Consider the following 18,899-nt stretch of genomic DNA (forward strand, 5'->3'; position numbering starts at 1 on the left):
AGGTTACATCTCTGTGACACACTGCTTCTGCAACTAATCTAATTCTGGAGTTGTGCCATTGTTTTAATGTTCTAATCATTGCATTTCTACCAATGCAAGCTTGTCCATGGTATTATCTTGCCATCGGGAACAAAAAGCTATTTGGCAACACTGCTTTAGTGTCACTCGAAACCCAAACATCATCCTTATTCCTCTGGACACATCCTGCTTCAATCCTGCTTCTCCTGTCACTTCATCCTGCAATCTTTTGACTACTTCCCAAGTATCAGTAGCTGTCATAAAGACATTTTGACTTGTCTTATCGTCACTTGCATAACTCAGTTCCTCATTAAAGGAAGTGCAGTGCAAGGCACAATACCTCGCAACTTCATCAGCAGAGGTATTTCCCAAAGATATGTAATCATTTGATTTCTGGTGAGCAGCACATTTTACAACTGGAATTTTCACAGGTAGCTGTAATGCTTTCAGCAGTTGATAAACTTTGGCACCTTTGGCACCTTCAGAATCTCTTAAACAGGAGCCATCAACGAAAAGGACAAAGCCATTTTTCTCCAAGAGGACATCTTGAATATCAGGTTTTGGATTGGTGCCCAGTTCAGTCACACAAGACAGTCATGCTCAACCTCACGCTCGCGGTTACCTGCATGTTCTACAGGATCTGGCAAAAAAGTAAACACATTTAAAGCATTACACCTCCTAATATAAACATTAGAAGAACCGAGAATTATTTGCTCGCAACGGGTTAAACAGGCACTTGTTAGGAGTTGGGTCTTAGTTCAAGTAAGCAACATTTTCACTGAATGTGGAATAAAAGGATTCAGTGGGAGGCCATAACAATGCTTTTGCAGTGCTTGATGCTGACACTCAGTGCGACTATGGCTCCTAAACATCTGGGCAACACTGCAGCTACAGGATCAAGAGTGGTGGAAAAATATGCCACAGGCTTGTTGCTATTTCCATGTAACTTTGTCAAAACCGAGAGAGCACATCCATCCCTCTCACAGTAAAACAAAGAAAAACATTTGTTGTAATCGGACATTCCCGGAGCTGGGAGTCTGCACAAGCTTCCTCTCAGCTCAGTGAAGGCGTCCATGCATTTGTCATCAAATGGTACTGGATCAGACACCTCCTTGTGTGTCAATCTTTGTAAGGGCTTGGACATAAGGGAAAAATTTGGAATCCATTGGCGGCAGTAGCCAACCATTCCCAGGAACATTCTGAATTCCCTCTGAGTAACTGGGGGATTTGTCTGTATGACTGCTGAAATTCTCTCTTGATACACCGTCTTTGCACCTTTTTCAATGTGGTAACCTACGTATTGGACTTCCTTTTTACAGTACTGCAACTTTGTCAGGGACACTTTATGTCCATTTTCTCCTAAATGATTCACGAGAGCTATGCTATCCCTTCTGCATGCTTCTTGAGTATTTAAAGTAACCAACAGGCTGTCAATATACTGCAATAAGACAGAATGATAGGGTATTTTAAGGGACTCCAAGTTCTTTTTCAAAACCTAATTGAAGATTGATGATGATTCCTTATACCCCTGAGGAGTACGACACTGTGTTAAAATATGACTGCTGAATTTAATGGCAAAGAGGAATTGGCTTTCCTCATGCAAGGGACTGGAGAAAAAGGCTTGGCACAAATCAATGATGGTAAACCACTCTGCTTCACACAGGATCTAAAATTATGTCACTGCTGGATTTGGTACCACAAAACAACATGAAACACCTTGGTCAATCAGGCTCTCAATCAAGGGTGTTATTCCTGCAACTATCTCGGGAGTCATTTTATAAGATGTTATCCTCAGATACACTGCATTGGTCTTCTCTGTTATTTTGACTAGATCAACTCCTTTTATGAGACCTATGTCCTTTCCTGAAAAATTCCAAACCGCAGGAATGACTGTTTCTCACAATTCTTCTGGCAAATCATTACATGTCATCCCTGGATACAGCGCAACAAGTGGGTACTGTTTTACAAATTTACGAATGTGCATTCTTATTCCTGGTGATCTCATGTTAAGAATATCTTTGTTACTGAATTCTAATCTGTAACTTTTCTTTAAGGGTTTAGATTTTTCTAAATTCACTTCGTATTTCTCGGGCCCTTCTGCTAACTTCTTTTAAGTCTGTCCTACATGTTGAGTAACATCTTTACACATGAAGAGCAATTCATCTTCTGTGTATGTTGCTAATTGTTCCATCTCCAGTGTTCCCATAATTAATTCTTTTAATTCTATTTTCATTCTGGGCATATTCAATGTCCTATGTCTCTCTGGTGTCTCTTCTGATCTAGCGTTACCATTTGTTGCACCCGTTGCTCCTTGTGGGCTGATAGACCTTGCAAACTAATATTATTTCTCTGTGCCACCTCTTGCGGGGTACTTCAATGTGCACTTGTAATCTGATCTGGTGCGGGCATTTAAGGATGTGTGGTACCCTGTGGAAAACTCGCATCTATAACTGGTCCTGCCTGATTTAATTTCTTGTTAGTTTCTGCAATTTGTGTAGGGGTCAAAGGTGGGACAAAAAAAGCTATTCTCTCCATCTCCAAATTGTTTGAATATACTGATCTGTGCATACCAATTGGTGATATCCCAGCAGATACATCTGGCGTTTTAGGAACTGCTGAAGCATTCATTGACTGAACATTAATTCTAGGGTTACCTGAAGCATTCAAGGGAACAACTGGACCTATAGTCGCATGAACTATTAGTGCATCAGGACCCATCAAGTTTGTGTGACTCTGTGGAATTGTCAATCCAGTACTTTAACCTGTCAAAACAGCATTCAAAGTCCGTCCCGCTGACTCGGGGCAACATTTGACACTGTCTCCATTAGTGGCACACACAGGCACAGGCCAACTCTGATTACAGTTTTGCACAGGCGTAATCACACTAGGGCCCTCATCATGACATTGGGGGTAAATCCTGCTTACCACCATGGTGACGGCCGCCAACATATCGCTGCAGTGACGAATATCCCTTCCACATATTATGACACACACACACCAATTTAACACAATACTGCCACATACACAAATCTGCCAGCCCAAAGGTCAGGGTTAAACTGTCGGTACCAACACCCATACTGTTATGCCAACAATACAATGCCCACTACATCATGACCCACGAATCACCACGGCGGACATTCAGTGGCAGTAAACCATTGGCAGTACACACCGGAACGCTCAGAATAGACACCCAAATACTAAACCACACAACATTGGCCAACACAAAAAACACATACCTGACACTCATACACACACCACACACACCCACCCACAGCACTATAAAACACACACCCACATCACCCACAAACCTTTACGAATACAAATTATTGCCACTGCAACAACTAGACACACATACCCATACATCCCTCACGCACTCCACTACGCACACCCAACCACAGTACCCGATGCCCACACACTTACACACACCACACAATACCCATGTCCCCACAAAGGCACCTCCGTTTCACAGATGAGGAGTTGCAGGGCATGGTGGAGGAAATAGTCAGGTTAGAGCTACAGCTGTTTGGAGCACAGGTACAGAAAATATCCATTGCCAGGAAGATGGAGCTATGGCGGAGAGCCGTGGACTGGGTGAAAGCCGTGGGGCAGCATCCAAGAACAAGGGTCGACATCAAGAAGAGGTGGAACGACCTACAGGGGAAGGTAAGTTCTGTGGAAGCAAGGCACCAGCTTGCCATACAGAGGACTGGCGGTGGACCCCCACAGCTCACAGCATGGGAGGAGCTAGCCTTGGCATTACTGCATCCTGAGGGACTCTCTGGAGTTGCCGGAGGACTGGACACTGATGAGTCAACATTTACTACTTGTCAACCCCCATACCTGCTTGTCATCTCACACCCTCACTCCCATCATTCCACTCCATCCCACACACTGCACCTAAAGATATGAGTAACCCCAATGCCAAGCCCTGCATGCTATACCAATGCATGGACAGTCCTCCCAGCCCTACATGGACACCCATCACAAAAGCATGCACAGCATAGGGGAACTAACAATCCCACAATACCTCACCATACACAATCAAAGGTGGCAGGGCAACAGCAACGATAGAGGGGAAGCTAGGGATGTACAATATGTCACAAGCATGAAGCATAATACATCACTTACATCCCCGCAGGTACCCCAGCCAATGTCAGCGGAGAGGAGGTGCCATGACTATCTAGTCCCCCAACAGAAGATGCCCCCAGTGATGACAGTAACTCTGGGTTTCAGGATCTGGATCAAAAACCTGGCCCATCAGGGACCCCTGGGCAGTCGGTCACCCAAGCCCACTCCCAGTCCACCACAGAGCCTCCCCCATCAGTATCCAACACCACAGCACCCACCCAGCGTCCCCACACCTCTGTCCGCAGGACATGTAAATCAGCAGTGTGCCCACCTATACAGGGACCCCAGTCCACACTTCACCCCCAAGACAATCAGGGACCTTGGGTCAGTGGCAGTGGGCACACCGTTCAAGGGACAGTGGAACAGGGATACTGGGAGGACCGCTGTGCACCAGGGGGAGGACAGGCCCAGGGAACCGACTCTCTAGGAGGCACTCACCAAGATCCTGGGGTCCTACTGTAGGAAAGTTCTCCTTTATGCCCTGGGCACCCCCAAACTTTTTGGACAGGTACTGGTGGTTACTGACTCTTGGCTGTGCCCTGGGTACTACTTACCAGTCCCAGGGACAGTGCTCTGTGTAAAGTGGATATGCAAATTAGGCTAATTATAATTGCCAAAATTGACCTACCTATAAGTCCCTATTATATGGTAGGGCATGGAGGTTTAGGGACCCCAGCATATGTAGTGCCCCCATAGGTGCACTTCTGAGGTCCCCAGTGTCATTTTAAAGGCAGGCTTGCCTTGCTGGCTGCTTTTAAATTAAAGTTACATGCAAATTCGACTTTGGAATTAAAAGTAGTTCCAAAGTCTTAAACTACGTTATTTTTACATATAAGTCAACCCTAATGTGTGCCCTATGTGCTCCTAGGGCTGGGTGCCATGTAACTATAAGCAGGGACCTTATAAAAACAGTTTTACAAGCCCTGGAAGGGAAAACAACCAAATTTGTTTTCCCTCATTGTAGTGAATAGCCGCCATAGGCTAGAATGGGGAGACTTTATTTTAATTTTAAAAGTTCCCTTAAGTAACAGATACCAGAAGTTTGGTATCAAATGAACTGTTATAATAAATCCCACAACTTCCTGTTGTTGTATTTAATATAACTTGTTCAGGTAAAGAGTTTTAAACTTTACCTGTAAAGTTGCCAACTTCAGCCCTGCAGTGTTTTTGCTGCTGTGCTCTGATTGGCCAGCCTCTGGCAGCCTGGCCAGGCTGCCTTGATGAGGTGTGAAGTGGCCTGGCTCCACACAAAGAGATGTGCCTGGGGGAGGAGATCTCCCCTCAGCAGATGGTGAAGCAGGAAGGGGGAGGGCTGCCAAACTGGTCTTCAAAGGCAGGGAAGGACATTTGGAGCAATCCAGCAACACCCTTACATCTTGCAAACCCAGACAATTAGGTGCCCCCTTAATTAGATTAGAAGAGGGCAGGAGTGGGGTGTGTTTAGGATTTTTAGCCACACCAGTGGGTGGGCTCAGCCAGATGTAACCTCCAAAAATCACTTTCAGCCATGATGGATTTTTGAGGAATGTTGCTCCCTGGGATTGATTTTTGCCACTCTTCCCAGGAAGTGGTCATCACAGGGGGAAGGACCCTGCACCTGATTGGAGAACCAGGACCCCCCTGTTTTTCACCCAGGAGCAGGGATAAAACTGGCAGACCTGCACCCACACCTCAGATCCCCATCAGATTCCAACAAGGAAGAACTACAGAAGAAGAAGGACTGCCCTGCTGGACCCCTGGCCTGCACCTGGACGCTGCACTCTGAAGGACTGCACCAGCTGCACACTTGGGTTTCACCACTAGAAGGACTTTGCCTGGCTTCACCTGGTTCAAGGAGGGACTCCCTGTTTGCTACAGGTGAAAACTTGCTAACCAGAGTCCCCTGCACCAACTCCTGAAGAAACCAACCAGCCGACCACTGTCCAGTGGCCAAAGAGGAGTTTGCGCCAGGTGCATTCTGGGAGTTGTAGTCCACACTCCCAAGGAGCATCTCAGAGCTTCTGGAACCTTGGGGTGAGCTGTGGACACCAAAAGAACCTTAAAAGAACCTCTGGAAGAAGGTCCAGAAGTTCAAAGAACTTTGGAGAACTTTTGGAAAAAAGCTTCATAGAGGGACCGACCCGCCACGGCAACTCTAGCTGGCTTGCCTCAACCGCGACCCGGCCTGAATTGTAGGTTCGTCCCGGTGAAGAAAATCTCAAAAAAAAGAGACTAAGGCGGTCATTACAACATTGGCGGTAAAAGCCGCTTACCGCCGTGCAGAAGACCGCCAACACACCGCCGCGGCCGCAGAATTCCGCCACAGCTATTATGACCCACATTTCGGAATCCGCCAAAATTCAGACACCCACACAAGTCCGCCACACCAAAGGTCAGTGATAAACTGGTGAAAACAAAACCTCCACCGTCACGCCAACAGAAATACGCCCACACTATTACGACACACGAATCCACGCGGCGGTCTTTCAACTGCGGTATTCCATTGGCGGTACACACCGCTGCGCTCAAAATACACACACTCTTACAAAACACAGCCACATTGGACAATTCGTAATACACACACCTGATACACATACACACACCACTTCCACACACCCAATACAATATAAAACACACACCCACATCACACACAAACCCCTATGACCACAATTACAGAGAGAAGGCCAGAGAGAGAGCACCAGCAAGAACAACAGCATCCACAGGCACACAACACCATCACCCACAGAACTTCCATGCACCTCACACAACACACCTCTACATATCAGCACACATATCACCACACACTCCACCCCACACAACACCTACACCACCCCATGGCACGGCAAAGACACCCCAGGTTTTCGGAGGAGGAGCTCAGGGTCATGGTGGAGGAAATCGTCCGGGTAGAGCCACAGCTATTCAGATCACAGGTGCAGCACACCTCCATTGCAAGGAAGATGGAGCTATGGCGAAGAATAGTGGACAGGGTCAATGCAGTGGGCCAGCACCCAAGAAATCGGGAGGACATCAGGAAGAGGTGGAATGACCTACGGGGGAAGGTGCGTTCCGTGGTCTCAAGACACCAACTGGCGGTAAAGCGGACTGGCGGCCGACCCCCACCTCCTCCCCCACAACTAACAACATGGGAGGAGCAGGTCTTGGAGATTCTGCATCCTGAGGGCCTCGCAGGAGTAGGTGGAGGAATGGACTCTGGTAAGTCAAATCTTAACTATTACAACCCCCACCCTACCTGCATGCTATCACATACCCCCACCCTCAGCACCCCAACTCCTAACATATGCCCCAATATCACAAACCACCCATCCCAACACCAAGCCCTGCATGCAACAACAAAGCATGGACACCCATCACTAAAGCATGCCCACTGCACATACCCATACAACCCCCTAAACCATCCTCACACAAGGTCTCAGACAAGAATGCAAGCACTGGGGTACACGGTCATCCATGCATTGCACACCATGACACACACAGATTTAATAACCATCCTTATATACCCCTGCAGGACCCCTACCCAACGTCACCGGACAGGAGGGTCCACACATGTCCACACCACCAACAGAAGAGGCCCACAGTGATGACAGCACCTCTGTCCAACTGGATCTAGATGACCAGCCCGGCCCATCGGGGACCTCAGGACAGTCGGTTCCCATCACCCAGTCACAGGCCATTACAGACCTTCCACCCTCTGGAAACACCAGAGCAGCACCCACCCAGCGGGCCCATACCTCATCCCCAGGACACGTCAATCAGCTGTGTGTCCACCACTACAGGGAACCCAGGATAACCCACCACCCCAACAACAACAGGGACCTGGGGGCAGTGGTAGTGGGCACACGGTCCAGGGGACAGAGGCCCAGGAACACAGGGGAACTGGGAGGGCTGCTGTGCGACAGGGGGCGGACAGGCCAAGGGAACCCACTCTCCACGAGGACCTCTCCTTCATCATGGGAGCCTACCACCACTCCCAGGAGACGATGGCAACGGTACTGGCCAAGTTTCAGGAGACCCAGCGCCTGCAGGAGGAACATTATATGGGCTTCAGGGAGGAACTCAGAACCATCAGCCCCACCCTGGGCACCATCGTAGGGGTGCTGAAGGAACTTGTGAACACCAAGAGGGACACTGTGGCACTACAAGGGGCCCCTGACTCTAGCATGGACGACGAACTGCCCACCACCTCCGCCGGCGCTAGTGGACAGGACGCCCCGCCAAAGGACTACCACACCAGCACCCCACCCCCTGCAGAGGGAGAACCACCACACAAACGGTCCCTGAGATCCAGGACAAAGACAGAGCACAATGCCAAGACCCCCGCCAAGAAATGAAACCACCCTGATTGTCATCCTACTGTCCCACTTTGTCACCCTGTCTATACTGAAAATGCCCCAGCTCCACTTCCTATGCCCATATTGGCAATGCACCTGTGAGACTAATAGACTGGACTCTGCCATGGACAATCCTCCGCCATCATCCCTCACCATTTCACTACCCCCTCCAATATTGAGCACTTAAATAAACACACTCAAAGCACAAAACAATCTGGAGTCTGTCTGTGATTTCGAAATAGTGTATTAGCAATTACAGTGACAAAATGCTCTTTCAAGTTTAATGTCAGCATACCTATGTCACACAGCTCTAGTCCATGAGGAATCTAAGCAGATGTCACACAGTGGGACCCACATCTGTGAAATCGTAAGGGAAAGTGACAACTCAGTGACCATACACTGGGTGAAAACGACACACAGTAGAGAGGTAGTAGTGTTAAAGTACATGTAGTAGGCAGCTCTGTATTCTTACCTGTGTCTCACTGGAAATATTGCTGGATCACTGAGTCCCTGTTGTGCATGTCTTCTTCCCCTGCTTCCTCGTCTTCACTGTCCACAGGCTCCACAGCTGCAACAACACCGCCATCTGGACCATCCTCCTGCAGAAAAGGCACCTGTTGTCGCAAAGCCAAGTTATGAAGCATACAGCAGGCCACGATGATCTGGCACACCTTCTTTGGTGAGTAGAATAGGTCATATGGAGGCACCTGAACCTGGCCTTCATGAGGCCGAAGGTCCGCTCGATCACCCTCCTAGTTCGCCCATGGGCCTCATTGTAGCGTTCCTCTGCCCTTGTCCTTGGATTCCTCACTGGGGTCAGTAGCTATGACAGGTTGGGGTTACCAGAGTCACCCGCAAATGGTGAGGGACAACTGTTAGACACGCACTAACCTGGAGGGATATCCCCAGACCCAGACAACCATTCCCACTGACTTGCTTCCAGGTGCTCACCTAATAGCCACACACGGTGCCTCTGGAGTTGACCCATCACATAAGGGATGCTGCTATTCTGCAGGATGTAGGCGTCATGCACTGAGCCTGGGAACTTGGCATTCATATGGGAGATGTACTGGTCTGCCAAACATACCATCTGTACATTCATAGAATGATAACTCTTCCGGTTTCTGTACACCTGTTCACTCCTGTGGGGGGGTACCAAAGCCATTTGTGTCCCATCAATGGCACCTATGATGTTGGGGATGTGTCCCAGGGCATAGAAATCCCCTTTCACTGTAGGCAAATCCTCCACCTGAGGGAAAACAATGTAGCTACGCATGTGTTTCAGAAGGGCAGACAACACTCTGGACAATACGTTGGAAAACATAGGCTGGGACATCCCTGATGTCATGGCCACTGTTGTCTGAAAGGAACCACTTGCAAGGAAATGGAGCACTGACAGCACCTGCACTTGAGGGGGGATTCCTGTGGCATGGCGGATTGCTGACATCAGGTCTGGCTCCAACTGGTTACACAGTTCCTGGATTGTGGCACGGTCAAGCCTGTAGGTGATAATCAAATGTCGCTCCTCCATTGTCGACAGGTCCACCAACGGTCGGTACACCGGAGGATGCCGCCATCTCCTCACATGTCCCAGCGGACTGTGCCTATGAAGGACAACAGCGAGCACAGAGTCAAACAACTCAGAGGTACGTGCCCACAGATTACACAGATCACCTATCATACACAAAAGGTGTCCTGTATGTGTGTTGAGTCTAGGCCTATGTATGAGTGACACAGTTGGAAATGAAGCCATGTGGGCCCCTGAAATGGCGGCTGCCTGACCTGTAAAGTAGGACAATGGGATGTGAGGTAACTGCGCTGGCGTTGTACACCGTTGCGGTAGGCGGTCGAAGACCGCGGCGCAATGCTGCATTGGTTAACATTGGACCCTATGGGTCCCAGGAGCCAATGGCGATGTACGCCGGCAGTGACGGTATGCACCGCCGCGGACGTGACCGCCATTTTCTATCACTTCAGTCACTCGATACCTGATCTTCGACAGGAGAGGACCTACACTGCAAGTGCTGCTGTGACCTCGGTCTGGAAGAGACAATGGCTCGAGTGTCTGGGGAAAGGGCCCCTGCCTTCACATCGGAGGAGTTGGAGAAACTCGTGGGTGGGGTCCTCCCCCAGTACACTCTACTTTACGATCCTCCAGACAAACAGGTAAGTACACTGGGAGCATGCTGTATGGGCTATGCCTGTGTGGAGAGGGCTCGATGTAAGAAGGAAGGGGGGAGAGTGCTGCGTGCATGAAAGACGGTGAATGCATGTGCCACATGGAAAGGGTAGGGCTGGGGGCCAATCACTTCGACGGTGCAGTTGGTAATAACTTCTCTTTTTCCCCTGTACATTTCATGTAGGTCAGCGCCCACCAGAAGAAAGATATTTGGCGTGCCATCGCCAAGGACATCCAGACCCAGGGGGTCTACCACAGACGGAGCACCCACTGCCGTAAAAGATGGGAAGACATTCGCCGCTGGAGCAAGAAGACGGCGGAGGCTCAGCTGGGGATGGCCTCCCAACGTGGGAGGGGTGCCCGTCGCACCATGACCCCCCTGATGTTCAGGATCCTGGCCCTGGGTGAGCGGGCATGGGGCAAAGGCTGAGGGGCTGCTGGGAGGGCGGTGCTGGAAGGGGGGTTGGCGGCTGTACCTGTAGATGTGGGGGGCACAGATGTTGCAGCCACCACAAGGGAGCTCCCATCAGAGGACGAGTCCGTGACGCTGGTGTCAGCTCCTGTCCCTGCCGTGGAGCTCCCCTCACCCTCCGTCCCACTGGTGAATTCAGACTCTGTAGTGTCGCCCTCCAGGGCCATGTGGGATGCAGCTCCCTTGTGCTCCGTTGCCACTGCTCCTCGGTAGGTCACTACCTATGTATAGCTTCACATTGGTAACTTCGAATATGGCCATGTAACATGTCTAAGATCATGGAATTGCCCCCAAATGCCATCCTGGCATTGGTGGGACAATCCCATGATCCCACGGGTCTCTAGCACAGACCCGGGTACTGCCAAACTACATTTCCCGGGGTTTCACTGCAGCTGCTGCTGCTACCAACCCCTCAGTCAGGTTTCTGCCATCATGGGGTCCAGCCAGGCTTGGCCCCGGAAGGCAGAACAAAGGACTTCCTCAGAGAGAGGGTGTTACACCCTCTCCCTTTGGAAAAAGGTGTCAGGGCTGGGGAGGAGTAGCCTCCCCCAGCCTCTGGAAATGCTTTGATGGGCACAGATGGTGCCCATCTCTGCATAAGCCAGTCTACACTGGTTCAGGGATCCCCCAGCCCTGCTCTGGCGCGAAACTGGACAAAGGAAAGGGGAGTGACCACTCCCCTGACCTGCACCTCTCCTGGGAGGTGCCCAGAGCTCCTCCAGTGTGCTCCAGACCTCTGCCATCTTGGAAACAGAGGTGCTGCTGGCACACTGGACTGCTCTGAGTGGCCAGGGCCAGCAGGTGACGTCAGAGACTCCTTCTGATAGGCTCCTTCAGGTGTTGCTAGCCTATCCTCTCTCCTAAGTAGCCAAACCTCCTTTCCTGGCTATTTAGGGTCTCTGCTTTGGGGAATTCTTTAGATAACGAATGCAAGAGCTCATCAGAGTTCCTCTGCATCTCTCTCTTCACCTTCTGCCAAGGAATCAACTGCTGACCGCGCTGGAAGCCTGCAAAACTGCAACAAAGTAGCAAAGACGACTACTGCGACCTTGTAACGCTGATCCTGCCGCCTTCTCGACTGTTTTCCTGGTGGTGCATGCTGTGGGGGTAGTCTGCCTCCTCTCTGCACTAGAAGCTCCGAAGAAATCTCCCGTGCGTCGACGGAATCTTCCCCCTGCAACCGCAGGCACCAAAGAACTGCATCACCGGTCCTCTGGTTCTCCTCTCAGCACGACGAGCGAGGTCCCTTGAACTCAGCAACTCTGTCCAAGTGACTCCCACAGTCCAGTGACTCTTCAGTCCAAGTTTGGTGGAGGTAAGTCCTTGCCTTCCCACGCTAGACTGCATTGCTGGGAACCGCGTGTTTTGCAGCTACTCCGGCTCCTGTGCACTCTTCCAGGATTTCCTTTGTGCACAGCCAAGCCTGGGTCCCCAGCACTCTAACCTGCAGTGCACGACCTCCTGAGTTGTCCTCCGGCGTCGTGGGACCCTCTTTTGTGACTTCGGGTGAGCGCTGGTTCACTCCACTTCGTAGTGCCTGTTCCGGCACTTCTGCGGGTGCTGCCTGCTTCTGAGTGGGCTCCTTGTCTTGCTGGGCGCCCCCTCTGTCTCCTCACGCAATTGGTGACATCCTGGTCCCTCCTGGGCGACAGCAGCATCCAAAAACCTTAACCGCGACCCTTGCAGCTAGCAAGGCTTGTTTGCGGTCTTTCTGCACGGAAACACCTCTGCACGACTCTTCACGACGTGGGACATCCATCCTCCAAAGGGGAAATTTCTAGCCCTTGTCGTTCTTGCAGAATCTACAGCTTCTACCATCCAGTGGCAGCTTCTTTGCACCCACAGCTGGCATTTCCTGGGCATCTGCCCACTCCCGACTTGATCGTGACTCTTGGACTTGGTCCCCTTGTTCCACAGGTACTCTCGTCAGGAAATCCATCGTTGTTGCATTGCTGGTGTTGGTCTTCCTTGCAGAATTCCCCTATCACGACTTTGGTTTGTGTTGCCCCTATCCCTATGTGCCCCCATTGCATTCTATTGTGACTATACATTGTTTGCACTGTTTTCTGTTGCTATTACTGCATATTTTGGTATTTTGTACATATATCTTGTGTATATTTGCTATCCTCATACTGAGGGTACTCACTGAGATACTTTTGGCATATTGTCATAAAAAATAAAGTACCTTTATTTTTAGTATATCTGTGTATTGTGTTTTCCTATGATATTGTGCATATAACACTAGTGGTACTGTAGGAGCTTCACTCGTCTCCTAGTTCAGCCTAAGCTGCTCTGCTAAGCTACCTTTTCTATCACCCTAAGCTGCTAGACACCCCTCTACACTAATAAGGGATACCTGGGTCTGGTGCAAGGTGTAAGTACCCCTTGGTACCCACTACAAGCCAGTCCAGCCTCCTACATTGGTTGTGCAGCTGTGGGATAAGTACTTGCAACTACTTACAATTTTGTCATATTGTACTATTCATAAGTCAAAAATATACAAAACAAGTTCAGTGTATGTACACCTAACCAAAAAGTTTTGCTTTTCTTCTATTACTCTTTTTCTAAGTACTGAAAAGTACCTCTAAAACTTTCAAAAAGTTCTTAAAAAGTTTTAAAAGTTTTTTTTCTGTTCTTCAAAAAGTTCTGAAACTTTTTTTTTCTCTTTCTGTCCCTTAAACCTTTTCTATCATGTCTGGTACAGGCCAAACTCTTGATCTGGCCAGCATAGCTTATGACAACCTTAGCTGGAAAGAAGCAAGGAGTCTCTGTGTAGATAGAGGTTTAGGGGTAGGGAAGAATCTCTCAAGACAACTGTTGGTTAATATGCTCATTGAACACAATAAGACCTTAGTTGGCACATCTGTAGAGAAATTAGCTGATGGTTCACACTCTGACTCTGGGGCACCCCTAGTAAGAGAGTTAGAAGGGAACCTTCCCAGCCTGCCCCCTAGCAAGCCACCTAGCATGGCTGGTACTTATGTGAGTTCCCATCACAGTAGGAGTGTTACTTCTGTAGGCCAGAATGTTAGAGTGCCATCTGTTAGGGACAGGTCTCCCTCTGTCCATTCACACCATTCTTCTGTGTCAAAGCATGCCCAACCCACCATCCCTGAAGACAGAATGTTATAAAGGGAACTCAATAGATTGAGAGTGGAAGAGTCCAGGCTGAAGCTTAAAAAGCAACAGCTGGATCTAGACAGGGAAGCATTTGACTTGGAAAAAGAAAGACAGAGGTTGGGGTTTGGACCCCATGGTGGCAGCAGCAGTATTCCAAATAGTCATCCTGCAAAAGAGCATGATTCTAGGAATCTGCACAAGATAGTTCCCCCTTACAAGGAGGGGGATGACATTACAAGTGGTTTGCTGCACTTGAGAGGGCCTGTGTTGTACAGGAGGTCCCTCAAAGACAGTGGTCTGCTATCCTATGGTTATCTTTCAGTGGAAAGGGTAGGGATAGGCTCCTTACTGTTAAAGAAAGTGATGCCAATAATTTTACAGTTCTTAAGAATGCACTCCTAGATGGTTATGGCTTAACCACTGAACAGTACAGGATCAAGTTCAGAGAAACCAAAAAGGAGTCTTCACAAGACTGGGTAGACTTTGTTGACCATTCAGTGAAGGCCTTGGAGGGGTGGTTACATGGCAGTAAAGTTTCTGACTATGAAAGCCTGTATAACTTAATCCTGAGAGAGCATATTCTTAATAATTGTGTGTCTGATTTGTTACACCAGTACCTGGTAGACTCTGATCTGACCTCTCCCCAAGAATTGGGAAAGAAGACAGACAAATGGGTCAGAACAAGGGTGAACAGAAAAGTTCATACAGGGGGTGACAAGGATGGCAAGAAGAAGGATGGTAAGTCTTCTGACAAAGGTGGGGACAAATCTAGAAATGAGTCTTCATCAGGCCCACAAAAACACTCTTGTGGGGGAGGTGGTCCCAAATCCTCTTCAAATCAAAACAAAGAAAAGAAACCATGGTGCTATTTATGTAAAATAAAAGGCCATTGGACAACCGATCTCAGTTGTCCAAAGAAAAGCACCAAGCCTCCCACTACCACAACCCCTACTGCTACACATAGTGCCCCTAGTAATAGCAGTGGTGGTGGGAGCAAACCTACTAATAGCCAATCCAAGGGAGTAGCTGGGCTCACTTTTGGTAATTTAGTTGGGGTTGGTCTTGTTAGGGAGACTACAGAGGCTGTGTTAGTCTCTGAAGGTGCCATTGATTTGGCCACCTTGGTTGCTTGTCCCCTTAACATGGATAAGTACAAGCAACTTCCCCTGATAAATGGTGTTGAGGTTCAGGCCTACAGGGACACAGGTGCCAGTGTTACCATGGTAATAGAGAAACTGGTACACCCTGAACAACACCTACTTGGTAACCAGTACCAAGTAACTGATGCTCATAACAACACACTTAGCCCCCCCCCCATGGCTGTTGTAAATCTCAACTGGGGGGGGGGGGGTTACTGGTCCAAAGAAAGTTGTGGTTGCTTCAGAGGTACCTGTAGACTGTCTACTAGGGAACGATTTAGAGACATCAGCTTGGTCAGATGTGGAGTTGGAGGGTCATGCAGCAATGCTGGGCATTCCAGGGCATTCCAGGGCATTCCAGGGCATATTTTTGCTTTAACCAGGGCTCAGGACAAAAAGCAAAAAGGACAGGGTGACTTGGATCCTGGAAGAATGGACCAAGTGCTCCCTAAAGCTAGGGTTAGTAAAGGTAAAACACTACCTACTATCCCTCCCTCTACAGTGGATTCAACTTCTGAGGAAGAAGAATTTCCACCCTGTGCAGAACCTACACCAGAGGAGATGGAAGCAGACACTGCTGAGCTTTTGGGTGAAGGGGGGCCTGCCAGTGAGGAGCTGAGTGTGGCACAGCATACCTGTCCCACACTAGAGGGTCTAAGACAGCAAGCTGTCAAACAAGCAAATGGGGATGTCAGTGACTCTCACAGAGTTTACTGGGAGGACAACCTCTTGTATACTGAAGCAAGGGATCCAAAACCTGGAGCTGCCAGGAGATTGGTGATTCCTCAGCAATACAGAGGGTTCCTCCTAACTCTAGCCCACGACATTCCCTTAGCTGGGCATTTGGGGCAAATGAAAACTTGGGACAGGCTTGTCCCCTTGTTTCATTGGCCTAGAATGTCAGAGGACACAAAGGAATTTTGTAAGTACTGTGAAACCTGTCAAGCCAGTGGCAAAACAGGTGGCACCCCAAAGGCTCTCCTTATTCCACTGCCTGTGGTTGGGGTTCCCTTTGAAAGGGTAGAGGTTGACATAGTTGGCCCCCTTGACCCTCCTACTGCTTCAGGCAATAGGTTTATCTTGGTGGTAGTGGACCATGCCACTAGATATCCTGAAGCAATTCCTCTAAGAACCACTACAGCTCCGGCAGTGGCAAAGGCCCTCCTGGGAATCTTTTCCAGGGTGGGCTTCCCAAAAGAGGTGGTATCAGACAGGGGAAGCAATTTCATGTCTGCTTACTTAAAGGCCATGTGGAAGGAATGTGGTGTGACATACAAGTTCACCACACCCTATCATCCACAAACAAATGGACTGGTTGAGAGGTTTAATAAAACTCTCAAAGGAATGATAAATGTACTCCCTGAAAAACTCCGCAGGAGATGGGATGTCCTGTTACCTTGCCTCCTTTTTGCTTACAGGGAGGTACCCCAAAAAGGAGTGGGCTTCAGCCCCTTTGAACTCCTATTTGGACACCCTGTGAGAGGTCCTCTAACACTTGTTAAGGAGGGTTGGGAACAACCTTTAAAAGCTCCTAAGCAAGACATAGTGGACTATGTACTTGGCCTAAGATCTAGAATGGCTGAGTACATGAAAAAGGCCAGTAAAAACCTTCAGGCCAGCCAAGAGCTCCAAAAGCAATGGCATGACCAGAAGGCTGTTCTGATTCAGTACCAACCAGGGCAGAAAGTGTGGGTCTTGGAGCCTGTGGCCCCAAGAGCACTCCAAGACAAATGGAGTGGTCCCCACATTATTGTTGAGAAAAAGGGTGAAGCCACCTACTTAGTTGACTTAGGCACTGCCAGGAGTCCCCTTAGGGTGCTCCATGTCAATCGCCTGAAACCCTACTATGACAGGGCTGATCTCACCCTGCTCATGGCAACAGATGAAGGACAGGAAGAAGAGAGTGACCCTCTCCCTGATCTTTTCTCTTCCACAGAACAAGATGCTCTAGTGGAAGGTGTCGTTTTGGCAGATTGTCTTACTGCTGAGCAGAAAGACCACTGCATAAATCTCCTGGGTCAGTTTTCTGAACTCTTTTCTACTGTGCCAGGCACCACTTCTTGGTGTGAGCACACTATAGATACTGGAGACAGCTTGCCTGTCAAAAGTAAGATCTATAGGCAGCCTGACCATGTCAGGGACTGCATAAAGCAAGAGGTGCAGAAAATGTTAGAACTGGGAGTGGTTGAGCACTCTGAAAGTCCATGGGCTTCTCCTGTGGTACTTGTACCAAAACCTCATTCCAAGGATGGAAAGAAGGAAATGCGGTTTTGTGTAGACTACAGAGGTCTCAACCAGGTAACCAAAACTGATGCTCACCCTATACCCAGGGCAGATGAGCTCATAGATACACTGGCATCTGCCAAGTATCTAAGCACTTTTGACTTGACTGCAGGGTATTGGCAGATCAAGTTATCAGAGGATGCAAAAGCAAAAACTGCATTTTCAACCATTGGAGTGCACTACCAATTCACAGTAATGCCTTTTGGGTTGAAAAATGCACCTGCCACTTTTCAGAGGTTGGTGAATACAGTCCTGCAAGGTTTGGAGGCTTTTAGTGCAGCATATCTAGATGATATAGATGTCTTTAGCTCCACCTGGGATGATCACCTGGTCCACCTGTGGAAGGTTTTGGAGGCCCTGCAAAAGGCAGACCTCACTATCAAGGCTTCAAAGTGCCAGATAGGGCAGGGGAAAGTGGTTTATCTGGGACACCTGGTAGGTGGAGAACAGATTGCACCACTTCAGGGGAAAATCCAAACTATTATAGATTGGGTTCCCCCTACAACTCAGACCCAGGTGAGAACCTTCTTAGGCCTCACTGGGTATTACAGGAGGTTCATAAAGAACTATGGCTCCATTGCAGCCCCTCTTAATGACCTCACATCTAAGAAAATGCCTAAAAAGGTATTGTGGACAGCTAGCTGTCAGAAAGCTTTTGAGGAGCTGAAGCAGGCCATGTGCTCTGCACCTGTCCTGAAAAGCCCCTGTTACTCCAAAAAATTCATTGTCCAAACTGATGCATCTGAATTATGGGTAGGGGCAGTCTTATCACAACTTAATTCTGAGGGCCAGGATCAACCTGTTGCTTTTATCAGCAGGAGGTTGACCCCTAGAGAAAAGCGTTGGTCTGCCATAGAGAGGGAGGCCTTTGCTGTGGTCTGGGCACTGAAGAAGTTGAGGCCATACCTGTTTGGCACTCACTTCATTGTTCAGACAGACCACAAACCTCTACTTTGGCTAAAACAAATGAAAGGTGAAAACCCTATATTATTGAGGTGGTCCATATCTCTACAGGGGATGGACTATACAGTGGAACATAGACCTGGGAGTACCCACTCCAATGCAGATGGACTCTCCAGATATTTCCACTTTGACAATGAAGACTCATCAGGTCATGGCTAGTCTTATTGTCCTTCGTTTGGGGGGGGGGGTTGTGTAGGAAAGTACCATCTTGCCTGGCATGTTACCCCCATATTTCACTGTATATATGTTGTTTTAGTTGTATGTGTCAC

Source organism: Pleurodeles waltl, chromosome 1_1 (genome assembly GCF_031143425.1).
Source record: "Pleurodeles waltl isolate 20211129_DDA chromosome 1_1, aPleWal1.hap1.20221129, whole genome shotgun sequence".
NCBI lineage: Eukaryota > Metazoa > Chordata > Amphibia > Caudata > Salamandridae > Pleurodeles > Pleurodeles waltl.